Source organism: Anser brachyrhynchus (assembly GCF_964034855.1).
Source record: "Anser brachyrhynchus genome assembly, chromosome: 2".
NCBI lineage: Eukaryota > Metazoa > Chordata > Aves > Anseriformes > Anatidae > Anser > Anser brachyrhynchus.
The window spans coordinates 71,785,439-71,798,331 of record NC_137695.1 but is presented as its reverse complement, the minus strand read 5'-3'; the positions used below and the strand labels follow the sequence as shown (position 1 = coordinate 71,798,331).

Sequence of the window (12,893 nt, the reverse complement as noted above, 5' to 3'; positions counted from 1 at the left end):
GAACAGTCCAGCCAGAGATTTTGAATCAGGTCTCACAAAATCAAGAGAGTGATTCAGAATTTATGAGGTTGAAAGAACATTGTGGAAAAGTGGTGAGTTCTCTTCCAGTTTCTGAACTTTGGGGGTGTTTTTCTAATATAATCAAGCCCGCTTCTGTAATTGTAAAGGCAAGAAACCTTCATTTCCATATTATCTGTACTGCCTTGTGAAGTTACGTCAGGAGCAGAGACTTTAAGACAAATACCAAATATACTAATCATTGTCAAAATGTTGGGCTCAGAGACCAATGCCATTGATAGTGTCTTTTTCATATGATTTATTATGCACTAAGAGGCTCAATACTGAGTGTTCAGCTGATGCACTGCCTCTGCTTGTCAAGATGCAGCAGGTCTTTTGTGTATTTGAGCCCTGTTTTCCCCTTGACAATAATTGGTTTTGAATTCTGTATTTTTCATACTGCTTTAAAAAAAATTAAGACAATTGCAATGCATACTCAATACTACTTGGAAATGAAGGAAGTATATTGAAGGCTCAGCACAGGGCTAAAAAAAGCACTTGAAATATGTCTTTATCTGAAGGAAACCTGAAGCAACACTGGAGCTTCTCTTCTTTGGCAGTAACAGTATATCAGTGGCTGGTACCAAGAGGGATTCAAACCCAGACAGACTGTAAAAGCTCCAAGAGTTACTGATGATTTTCATATAGAAGCTTTTTCAAGGTAGTGATTGTAGGGAAGATTGACTTGGTTCACAAGCAGACATTAAATGATCCAAACAGATGCAACTAAATCACCAAGTACCAAGCATTGTACAGTAATTGCATAAAATATTTGAAGCTTCCAAGTACCAAGAGAGAGCAAAGATTGTTTACTAATGTAAAGGAACCTATAACTAGAACAAGCAGGTTTAAATTAAATGAGAGACTACTAAATTAAGTGTTAGGACAACATTTCACTGATTGTGAGATTCACAAAGATGACTAGGAATCCAGCAAACATTTGGCTTCTTCAAACTTCTAGGACTAAGCTGAACAAAACAGTGTACAGAGCAGTTGCAGAGAGGTGACTGAACTGAACCTGCTTTGATCTTTAATTATGAAAATTTTGTTACTGAAATCCAGAAGATGTACTCTTTTTCTTCCCTTACAGTGCTTAGTTAAGATAGATATGTACTGCCTGCGGCTTTGTCCTGACACATTGAGACTGAGATGAGGTTAACTAGGTAGGGAAAGACTAAGGGAATGGAGTGACAGAAGTTGTATAACTGAATAATTCTGAATCTCACTACATTAACTCCTGAATATTTGGATTATAGCACCAAGTATTTCATCATCTACAGTGGGACAGAAGGTGACAGCTCCTCAGATGAGTTGCAGCTCACTTAACTTCAGTTGTCTGAAACAGACAGCTGCATCTGAGTTAATCACCTTAAGTTCCCTTTACTGTTAAAGGAAAGAGATAAGCATCTTGTGGAGCACAATCCATTCCATCTGAAGTAGTCACCCAAAATAAGGGGAAGGAATGACACTGGAGGTGAATATTTCTTGGTGTTTCCTGTAATGGATGTCTAGGTTGAGTAACTAACATGGGATGACATAGGTGAAATGGTTTCCTCCTTTTTGTCCAGGGTAGACATCACTACAGCTTTCTTTGTCACATATAAACCAGACTGTTGAGAAGGTCTGTGATGACTGGAACAACACTGTACAGGCAGTTTGGAGCTTCTGCAAAATGCAGTTGTTCAGAAAGAGGTGGGACATTAAAGGTTCCTGACACAGCTTTTCTAAATTCTGTCCTAATTTGAAGTGTGCTTCTTGTTCCAGTGCAAAATTCCAATGCTTATTTTTAAATCCCTCAAGTGTTTAGGCCTTGCTGTAGCTGGGTCCTGCTGCTGACTTAAAATTAAGACCCCTCTCCATCCCCACCCGGACGCTAGCTCTTCTTAGCTGTCTGCCACAGGTAAGACTGTGCTGGCCCTGTCATCTGTTTGCCTTATGGCCCACTGCTTTCATTGATGCCTCTAGAGGTGGATGCCCACTCTCGTTAAACCAGGTTGCACCATCCTCCCAGGTTAGCCTAAGGGTGAGTGTCCATACTGTCTCTGCAGGACTCCATTGTCAGCAGCTGCCAGAAAGCATGGTCTTGCTCTACTCTTCTGTTCCCCAGCTGTTACCAGATTTAAGGCACACAACTTCAGTGTGACCTGATGCAGCTGACTGACCCACAGAGGAACTCTTTCTTTACTTTCAGGGTTAGTTTTCCACTGGATCATTCAGTTGAACTGACTCACTTTGCAGCTACACGTTCATTAGGTATGACATGCAGAAAGCAGAGGGAGTACACAGCCACAGACTGACAGGGGTACAGGACTCTCCCCACCCCTTCCATGGCATCTCTGCATCACCTTAGCTGCAATGTAAAATGAAAATGACTTCAGTATGGACTGTTCCTCGAGGCAGTTATTACACTGTGTGAACAGTGACTTTCAACGTATATAATTTTTTATTGGTTTCTAGTTAATCAGGTTTGGTTTTGCCATTCTGTGAATGTGTTTACATTGCTAAAGGAAACCTTGAAAACCTGATACCACTTGAGGATGGAAGATTCAGTCTAATATCTTTAAAACCTCTCTAGATACCCAAGTGTTGGGTCTCTCATACAGCTCAGCTACTGGGTTGTTTCATGATGTAGCAGTTGAATAGTATGTTTTTGGTTTTGTTTGTTTGTTTTTGTTTTCAAATAAGAGTAAAAAGACACAGGATGATGGTTCTCACGTGAGTTGTAGCACAGCCCTTGCCATGCCGGGCAAGTTCCCAAGCAGTAACCAAATTCAGAGTGACTACTGGAACTTTCCTTGCAGTTTCAGTTGCATGTTGCTCTTTAACTTCCTGTTCTGAAATAGCAGGAATGTTGCTATCAGCATCTAAACATTTATTGCTTCCTTCCACAGCAGCAAGCGCAATTCACTGTCAGGCCTCAAAGTATGGAACTTACCCCTGAAACTGATAGCACCTCAGTAGGTGAAGGGCTTTTAATGATTGCACCCATAATGCAAACCCTTTTGGTTACAGGAAACATGCTAATGCAATTTACTATTATCTTTCACAGCAGGAGTTCCCCTCAGGGAAAGACTGATGTTTATTGTGATACTTGGATTTCATGAGGTGCCTTCAGAAAAGTGAATTATTAGAGATCAGAAAGACGTTAAAATCTTCAAACCACACAGTGAGCAAATTGACCATGACTGGCAATTACCTGAAAGTGCATCTCTTCTTGAGATTCCTACTCCATGTAGGATTTTCTGAATTTTTAAAATGATTTTCAATTTACTTCCTGGCAGCAATCTCCAAAAATCAAAGTACTTCAGACATCTCAGCTTTAAGCACTCAAAATCACTACTCACTTTTGAAAGCTTTGGTCGTATGTTAATACTGCACATATAAGTGGAAATGAAATGGGTCCGCACAGATTTGCTGTATTCTGCTGCCACATCATTGTCCCAATGCCAGAACAGCCAGCCACAAATTGATTTCACCAGCACTGGAGGAAGTATTATGTATGAAAAAGGAAATTATGTCTAAAGTTTGTGAAAGAGCCTTAACTCAGGATTTCCTGTACTTTTAGTTTTTGTGTTATTTAGGAATGAGAGTCAGCAACCTTAACACCATCTTAATGCGATTTTGTGTGTGTGTGCTGGAATTTCCCTTGGTTTTTTGGAATGTAAGTGAAGTGAACACATGGACCCAGCTGAAATACAGTCGAAGAAAGATTTTTATTTAAGTAAATACTGTCAATTGTAAATGTTTACATTTTTACTTCTAGAGGAGAGATGAATAATACATTTATATGCCAAATGCATCCTTCTCTACCAGCCAACAAGGAGTTCAAGCTTTCTGGCATCATCTACACAGGAAAAAGAGCAGGGGAATTTCCTCTAAGAAACCTCTTTGGTCTAGTCCACCACCAGTTTCTATAGAGACAGTATTCTCAAAAAATCATCCCCATTTATAGCTATAAATAACTCCCACAGTTCAGTGCAAAAGTAGAGCATGGCCACACAACTTACTGGGCACAAGTTGGCCAATATTTTGGAGAAATGGAGACCCGAGGTAGATCAAAAGTTTGTGTGCAATTATCAGTGAGAATTTATATCAAAGAGATGGAAAAGACATGCAGAAGCAGCCTGTTAGTGACACCATTTCATTCTGGGAAGATTGTATCTGTTGCTGACATCTCAGGGAAGAATATTATTGCCATGTGACTGGGGAGTTACATGCTGTACATTAATGGGAAGACTAGTACTACCTTCACCTGTCTTCCCACCCTGGTAATACAGCCCCTGCATAGACTAACTGTCCTGTGCTTGGTGTTTATATTGCTTTTGAGGTCTGCAAAATCATTCACGTATTTTTCTTTGTAACGGCCACGTAAGAAAAGAATTATCTCTTCCTTGCTGATGGGGAAACAAGTCCCAAAGCAATAAAGAGCTTGATTTTTAAGGTACTTTGATGCTTTGTTTAGAAGCTTAAAACTGTTCAGACACTTAAAGATGCAAGAAAGCTGCATGAGTGCTTCCCAATGCTTCATCTATGTCAAAGTGCAGCCTCTGAGCAGAGCATCCCCTTCTCCCCATCCTGTGCCTTGGTTTCCATGGGAAGGCAGTCTGCACACAAGACGGAGAGCCCCGGAGTGCATTGCTCTGCAGTCTAGACATGGCCATAGGCACCTAGACAGGATTTCTGAAAACACCAGGTGCCTAATTCCTATTGTTCTCTATGGCAAACAGGCCCTTAAGTGCCTCTGGAAATCCTACTGACTACTTAACCTGCATTCTTTAACAATTCTGCCTCTAAGTGACTGCTCAAGATCACAGAAGCAGCCTGTGGCTACCACGCTAACCACTGGGATATTCTTTCTTCTGTGCCAATAAAGATTCGTTAGAATGAGCTAAATTGATGCAAGTTCCCAGCAGGAGTAGACATTTTTCCTGACGGGGCAGAAATGAGATGACAACCCTCTGTCAGGAACGATTTGGGCTTCAGGCAAAACTTAGGTACCAGGGAATGTTTCCAGAACAGGGAATTCGGTAAGTTTATAAACCTGACTCTGTGATACTGTCCTGTCCTGTAAATCCTGACTGGTGTTAAATATGTTTTGTGTTGGTTTCACCACAGCAAAATGCTTTCAATTGCTTTGCATACCCACAGTAAAATACTTTCATCGACAAATGCATTACTGTAAATGAAAAGTTATGGGGGAAATGCAGATGCTTAATTGAGGCAATATACATTCCATACACACTCTTTATAGTACACATCATCAATATATGTATGTGGATAAGTCTGCAGTTTGTAAGTTTTAAATGTATTAAACTAAGATTAGTTGTGAACAGCAAATAAAAAAGTAATTTAAAAAAAATTATAAACCTAAAAAATAAATCAGTGGATCTACCTTTTTTTTTTTTTTTTTTTTTTTTTTCCCTAGGCATAGACAATTAGAAATTTTGATAAGCTTCCATCAGGAAAATTTCACCTCTGGGTAAAGAGAAGCCTTACATCTTGAGATAAATAGAAACATCTCTTCTGCCTGGAGTTCCACAACACATTGACAGTTCATGATTTCCTGGAGATCAGCAATCTTTACCTAGATTTCAGAGCTAACACCTCTAATGCAGATCACATCCAGGAAGTTTAAGATGCTGAGGTGATATCTGAAATAGATCTTACTATTCTATTAACTTTGTGTACCAGGACTCAGGCAGGAGTGGTTACAGGGCAACCATCAGTGTAGTACAGAGATACCCAAAGTAGAGTTAAAACAGCTGGTTTAAATATGACAATGATTTTGGCCATAGCACTACAGGTAAATTCACACCATTTCTTGACAGACAAAATTAGCTCCATGCTGCTGCAGTTTGTTTGTTTCTGACATTCAGTGTATCTTCTTTAACTCTAGCTTAACAACTTTATGCTTAATTACAAACTTTAGACATTCTGCAGTGCTGAAATACAACTTTCATATTGTGCTTTGTAGCCTGAAAAGGTTCATTTGTTCTGTGTGCGAGTTATGTTTTTATGGGGCATTTAATGTTCGTATGTTCCTCTGCAGTACGGTGTGGCTGTCTTGGATGCTGCTTCACTTAGACAGTCATAGTCTTCAGCTACAAAAATAGCTATGACTGAAATGGCTTCTTTCCTTACTAAATTGAAAACAAAATATTATTGGTACATTAGCACACAAATATTGAAGATGACACTGCTTGAAAAGCAAAATATCTGGATTAGTGTCTTTGTGGTAATATAATAACTGCCTTTGCGAATAATAGGAGCCGTGTTTCCTACAGACTTGTGCATCATGTTTGGGTTCTCAGGCATCTAAGAAGGTGTGAACTATAATTACCTAAGGGTGAAGTAATCCTGTTTCTCCCCCACGAGTGGATTCTGGACAGGGATGTAGTAATGGCTGAACTCATGTTCTGTTCTTTCACTCAGAAAGTTTTTTTTTTCTGATTTCCTGTTTTCATGAAAAGAAGGTCTTCATTTCTGTGAGATCACCCTTCTGATGTCTTTGTTTGAAATTAATAATCAGACTCAAAATTTACATGGAGAGGAAGAGATAGATACATGCACACATATAGATAGATAGATGCACACATATAAACATGAACCTCTTTCCTTAAGAAACCAGGATAAAGATAGTAATGAACCCCAGAACTACTTAAAGTCTGGTTCATTCAAGGCAGCAAATGACTGCCATCACTATGTTATACAAGTCAAAGCTAAGCATTAACTAAATACTCAGCATAATCTGCGTGTCTAATATGTCAGTGCCTGAAGTGTTTCACACGGAAATATTTATACCAATATTGAAAATATTAATTTAGTTTTCCTGTAGAAGAATCTTTATCATTTTCAGCAGTTCTCATCAGTTTAAATATTAGCTAGAACTCAGTGGCTTTTTAATTACGCCTTTGCAATTGTGATTACTTTATACTTAACTGTGGGAGGTCTTTCATCCTCATTTATTCTTTTCTTTCAATTTCTAAGAAATGTCTTTCCATTAATAGCATTCCCAGCTTTCCGTTCACAAAAGAATCGCTTCTAGAATTGATATTGACACATCTACTGGGTAACATCTCTCTCAGAATAGGCTGGGATCTAATCATCTGCCTGAGTTGTGAACCTGAGTAAGAAGCAGCAGAGGTACTGCCTTACCACTCCGGCCGTTCCCCCTGCCATCCCGCCTTGCTCCAGAGGCAGCTGCCCTGGAAGAGAGCACCGAGGCAGGACACATGGTTGTGCCAGCTCATTTGACTTAATCGGGGCTAAAGTTTGGCACGTGTTAAAATACTGGGAGCCAATGGGGTCAGTGAAGGCACAGGCACACTCCTTTCTGACATAGCACCTTTGGGTGCAATAATTTCTAGCACGAGAAGTGGTGCGGATAGTTAGGAGAGGACACCAGATCACCTTCTCTGTCAAAGCCCATAGCAAGCAGTAGTGGTATAACATTTCACCTCATCTCCTGGATTTCCAATATTCTCTCTTTTATAATAGAAAGAGCCTCTGTTTTCTAGTCTTTATCTGTGTCCTGCTCTTTTATGGGCCACAGAGGACTCATATTGAAACAGGAATTCCTAGGACAGCCAAGTCAAATTAACTAAAGGTATATCAATGAACATAAATTAAACTTACAAAACCCATGTGTGGATAATCTCTGGAGGATTTTATTTTAAGTGGACTTAAAATAAAATTCAACATCAAACTGACTCGATCTAACTGATCCCTATTCACACCCTTTTGCTGCTCCCTTGTGCTAGCCCTGGCACTTGTGAGACGTGCACTGAACTAATCCCACTCACTAACCCAGAAAAACAAACAAACAAACAAACAAACAAAAAAAAAAAAAAACAAAAGCAGCAAATGATATTTTTTTCCTAAGGCTACTGAGCTGCATCAGCCCAGCACAAGGGAGGTGGCATGACAAGATGGCTGGAAGCAGGGGCAAGGGAGCTGGACTGCCCTGTTCGGCAGCAGTGAACCCTTAGGTTTGCCCAGTCATATTATTTTATTCTTTGATTTGAGTCACTGTGAAAGAGAGAGATTTAGTAGGCAGAGGGAGAGGAAAGACTGATAAACCAACAGATAGTTGAACAGCAGACACAAACAAGGTTTTGTTTGTATTTGCATCTCCAAATTGGACTTGCATGTGCATTCTATCAAGTCTACTAGGGTTTGTGCTCATCTGTCCTTCAAGGGAGAGATCTATAAGGGTCTGCATTTCTTAGCTGGGCAAATATTTCTATAAACTTTGTAGGAACTTAATATCTGCCAAAACATATCTGTCCCTCTGCAAAACTTGATTGAAATAGATCCTCTAAGTTATTACAGAACCCTCATAGACAAGAAGGTCTTGTCTGCACATAGACAGACAGACAGTGCAATAGCATAGGATATACTTTCTTAGAAAAAGAAGTAAAAAACAAGTAAAAGTGCCACATTGTTAATGCTTCTTTTTTATGGGAAGTTTTAAAAAAATCACAAACATGTCGAAATGGGAAAAGAAAAAATATTAGTATTTTATAAATCATTATTCAAAATACATTGTCCAACCTAATAAAACTACAATCCAATGTATATTTTACACCTTTATGGATCTCAGAGCCTCACAGAGAGCACTGGCACATAATTTACCCATACATTAAGTGTAAGGAAAAGAAATATTTCATAAAGTGCATACCTTTTCAGGCAAGCAGCTTAGTAAAGACAACCTGAGATTAGAGATACTATTCCACCAAGGACCTGTCACCATATGGGTTGTAATTCTAATTTACAGCTGCAATAGCACATCCTGCATGAGCCTCACTTGATTCAATAACATTCTATTATTTCTAAGAGCTGCACAGTGAACCTTTATCAATCTCCCAATACTAAATATATCAAGATGTGACAATCACTCCTTTCCTTATGGATTAAATAACAATTTGAGATGTCATATTTGGATGTAGTGAGCAATATGCCTGCTGCCAACCATTGACAGCAAACCACAGTAGTTAATTTGACTCTATGGAACATTTGAAAGCAGGCGAGCTTGAAGCATGAGTGTAAAGCATGCTTGAGGTTTCACTTACACATTTCTACAAATTGATCATATATACCTATTAATATTTCAAGTTATTTTTATTTAAAAGTATCTTCACACATGGAGAAACAGAACAGAAAGGGATGCTTAGAGATCCTCTTGTTAATGAATTACCTTCAATTGAAATTCCTCTCACAAGTATCCTTACACAGAGGAAATATTTTTCCCCTCATAAACTTTACTCCCATTAGAGAACGTTTTATTATCTTGACTGCAAAATAGAAAGAGATTCTCAAAGCCTGACAAGCCTTTTCCTGATTAAGGTAAACAGTGTAATTACCTATCTAAATTGTTAGTGTGCTTCAGTAGACTGAGTGACAGTTCTCACTCTTAACAGACTTTATTTTACCTGTCCACCTGGCCTAGATCATGTGCTATGCTTCAAATTCTTTATAAGCAGAGGCCCAGTCATTTAAATGCAAATTATCTCTGCCCATAAATTAGGAAAGAAGCTCTGAGTTTCTTTCCAAAATTCTACATTTATATGTCTAGAAGTTGGGGTTCTTTTAGAGATCCTTCCTGCTTGGGTGTTTTTCTGAGGACCTCTAAGCACAATCAGAAAGCTGGTATCAGCTCCAGACTTTGGGTTTCATCAAAGTAGGACACGGTTAGTGGGGAATTGCATGATGGCTGAGGCTAGATCCTGAGGCTAGATGGGAAATGGGTGAGAGCTACAAGGCCTCTTGCTTGGCAGAAATAGCTCAATGATGTGAAGTGTAGGCTGCTCTCTACCAGAGAACGTCAGGAAAAAAATGAAAATGAAAATGAAAATAAGAATAAGAATAAGAAAGAATAAGAATAAGAATAAAAATAAAAATAAAAATACAATGCTATAGGCATAGGTTGTTATGGCAGAAGGGGTGGACATACAGAAGCCAGTGGAAAGATGACCTTCGCTCATGCTGACAAAGCCTTCCCTGGCTCCTCTCGTGTCTGATTGACTTGCCTTCCTCCAGATGCCCCACTGTTTAGAGTGGCCAAGCCTCACGTTTCTGCACAGTCACAACAAAAAAGGCAGCACTGGCTTAAGCTGTACCAGTTCTCCACTGGAGGTTACTGCGCTCAGAACAAAGTCAGCAAGAGGGAATGGATTTTCATGTCTCAGCCAATTCTCTACAAAACCTGGTGCAGGGTTGCTAACTTCGAGGAGTGAGGCTGAACAGAGAGCTGGGGGCAGTAATTTCTTAAACTGCAAAAGCAAAAACTAGATTTGCCAGAGCTTGTCTGACCATGCCCTAACTCCCCTTTTTGAAGTGCACAACTAACCTAAGAAGAGCCAGCGCTGCCCATTAAAAAAAGTCTTTGAAGATACCTTTAAAAACTAAGCCAGGTTGATTATATGATTACGTATTTGTGTGAGAAAATAGCTGATTTCATCTCTAAAATTACAGGGGTATCTCAACTGTAAATAGTTCTGTATATCAGAAACAAATGCTCATTTGGAAAAAAAAATAGCCTGCAAACTGCTAAGAGAACTGTTAATGGGAATTAGATCCTTCGGATTATAGGTCACTGACTGAAATTCATCATAAGGCAGTAATTGGAGCCCTGAGGAACTTCAGTTGATCTGATGGTTCTCTATAACCCAATATGAAATAAGCTAGTCACTCCAATTCAGATACTAAGGGGTAGATATTACCAGTACCAGGTCTTTTCCTTCAGCCCCAAATAAACAAAGCAGTGCAGCTGCTATTGTGGCGAGAAGCAAAATACTATATTTCTCATCTGAACATTTTCTTTTGTTCTTTGTGGAAGCCTGTTCATGGAATCAGATGAAAAGATGTCATTGGTACTGCACAGAAAGTTCTTGTTCTGTGGATGAATAATTCTATTTCCAATGTTGTTAATTCTCTGCCTTTCAGAAACATTAAATTAAGTTTCAATTAAATATGTCTGAAGTCATTTGACTGTTTATCTTTTTGTTTTCTACTCTATTAAACCACTCTACCTATGAGAAATGCATAGAAAGAAAAAATCACTGTGCCAAATTCTATTTTGAATTACTGGAGAACCGTTGTGCAGTAGTGTAAACAATGTTTTGGTACATCTGTTGTTGTTTTGGTCTTTTTATAAAAGTTTTTTGCTATTTTTTCAGCTTCCTGACGCTATAAATAGGCAACCTTTTTCAAAATCTCTCAAAAGTAGTAGTGTTCTCTACGTAAATGTTAATCAGCTTATGCAATGTATCATCCTCATGTCCCTTTAATGAGATTAAGCTCTTCTTGCTGAGTGCAAGGTTTCCTGAAGTGCTCTATTCTTCTTGCTGTTTTTTATCAGAGGAAGACCCCACCCTTCCCATGTCAGGTATTTTCGAACATGTAAAAAAGATAACCCCTGCCCTGACAGAAAAATTCTCTTTACCTGCTCTCTAACATTGCAGGGCAGGGTTCACAGTACATCTTGAAGCAGTGCAGTGACGACTGCTGCCATAATGGGGAAGTCCCCTTCCTAGCCTTCCACTCTTCTTTCGGGACCATGACTGACATTACATGTTTGTAAACTAAGACACAAATGTTAAGTAATATGGGTGTCCTTGCCCTTTTTGACACATCTCAGGCTATGGTTGACTGCACAATGTGTTTCTTTGGGCCACTGAGACATATTCAGGAGCCCCTGTCAACTTCCCAGTTGCATCACTATCACTGTTTCTTGAGGTACAAGGTGACAGTCTTGGAATTTATTCAGGTTAAAAACAGCCTTCTTTGCTTCTCCAGTAACTTTTTACCAGGTGGCGTCACATAGCTCCACCAAGAGTGGTATCAGCACAAGTGAGTGTGTGGCACATGGTTGCAGGGAGAAGTAGGGGATGCTTCCGCTGTTGCTGTAGCTGAAAAAAAGTCAAGTCCCCTGATATTACTCCTTAATAGTATGTCTGCAAAATAGAGTACAGTACCTAGTCCTCAGACTTCAGTTCATTGAGTCTTTGGGTAAAACTGGCACTTAGATGTGACAATTTTTTGATTATAAAAGAAAGAATAAATGTATGATGAAACAAATCAATAGTAACTTCACACTGCGTGCATATAAGTCTGCATACACACACATATACATACAAAGAGCAGTCTAATTCTTACCCATTAGCTGTACTTTACTGATCACTTTGAAGGACCGATGCAAGCAAAGCTTCACACTCTACAGTTTCCTAGTGCCCTTGGGTGTCTTATAGCAGGAATAGGGAAAAGAAACATGGAGAAAATGTTGCTTCTTTGTCTCCCCTGAAGCCAGCTTTAGGCACAAGCAAAATAGTCTGTTCCCAAAGGCTGCAGCCTTGACTCCACTACCTGCTTTGCCTTTGGAAAGCTGAGCTCTCTGCTGTTGCTGAGAAAACTGGGATGTCCAGGAAGCAGATAGTGTGGTGACCTCTGCCCACAGCAACAGATCTCTCTATCTCCCTCCCCATCTTTAGGCTTGCTGCTCCCACTGCTGCCTCTCGGTAGGATTTCCTCCTCATGCCCCAGCCTGCCTGCCTCCCTCCTCTCCTCAGCTGGGTGTAGCAGAGCTGAATGTTCTTTGCCTCTAAACCATTCCTTTCTAAGTTAATTCTTTCTAACTACTTTAGTCCAGGAAAGGCAGTGATGAAAGGTACTTACACCCTTTGTCTAAGTAACACAGTATTCTGAGACCATTTCTTGGAAGCAGATGACATGCAAGCATGTCTCTGCATATGGAAAAAAATAATATTTGCAAAAAATCTCACCCTTGTATCTTATTTAATTCACAGAAGTTTGGCACACGTAAACGCTTTCCTCCTTTT

At 39.5% G+C, this 12,893-nt stretch overlaps 1 protein-coding gene and 1 long non-coding RNA gene across 3 annotated transcripts in view; one reads left to right on the top strand and one right to left on the bottom strand.

The window, feature by feature from the left end:
* Positions 1-12,893, top strand: part of LOC308190443 (uncharacterized protein) — a 123,859-nt gene that overhangs the window by 94,104 nt on the left and 16,862 nt on the right. The window lies entirely within an intron of this gene.
* LOC308190452 lies at positions 5,381-12,893 on the bottom strand. The gene is made up of 2 exons (XR_013947210.1): positions 12,214-12,893; positions 5,381-11,966 (listed from the first exon to the last, which is right to left on the bottom strand). It is a non-coding gene; the product is annotated as an uncharacterized lncRNA (long non-coding RNA).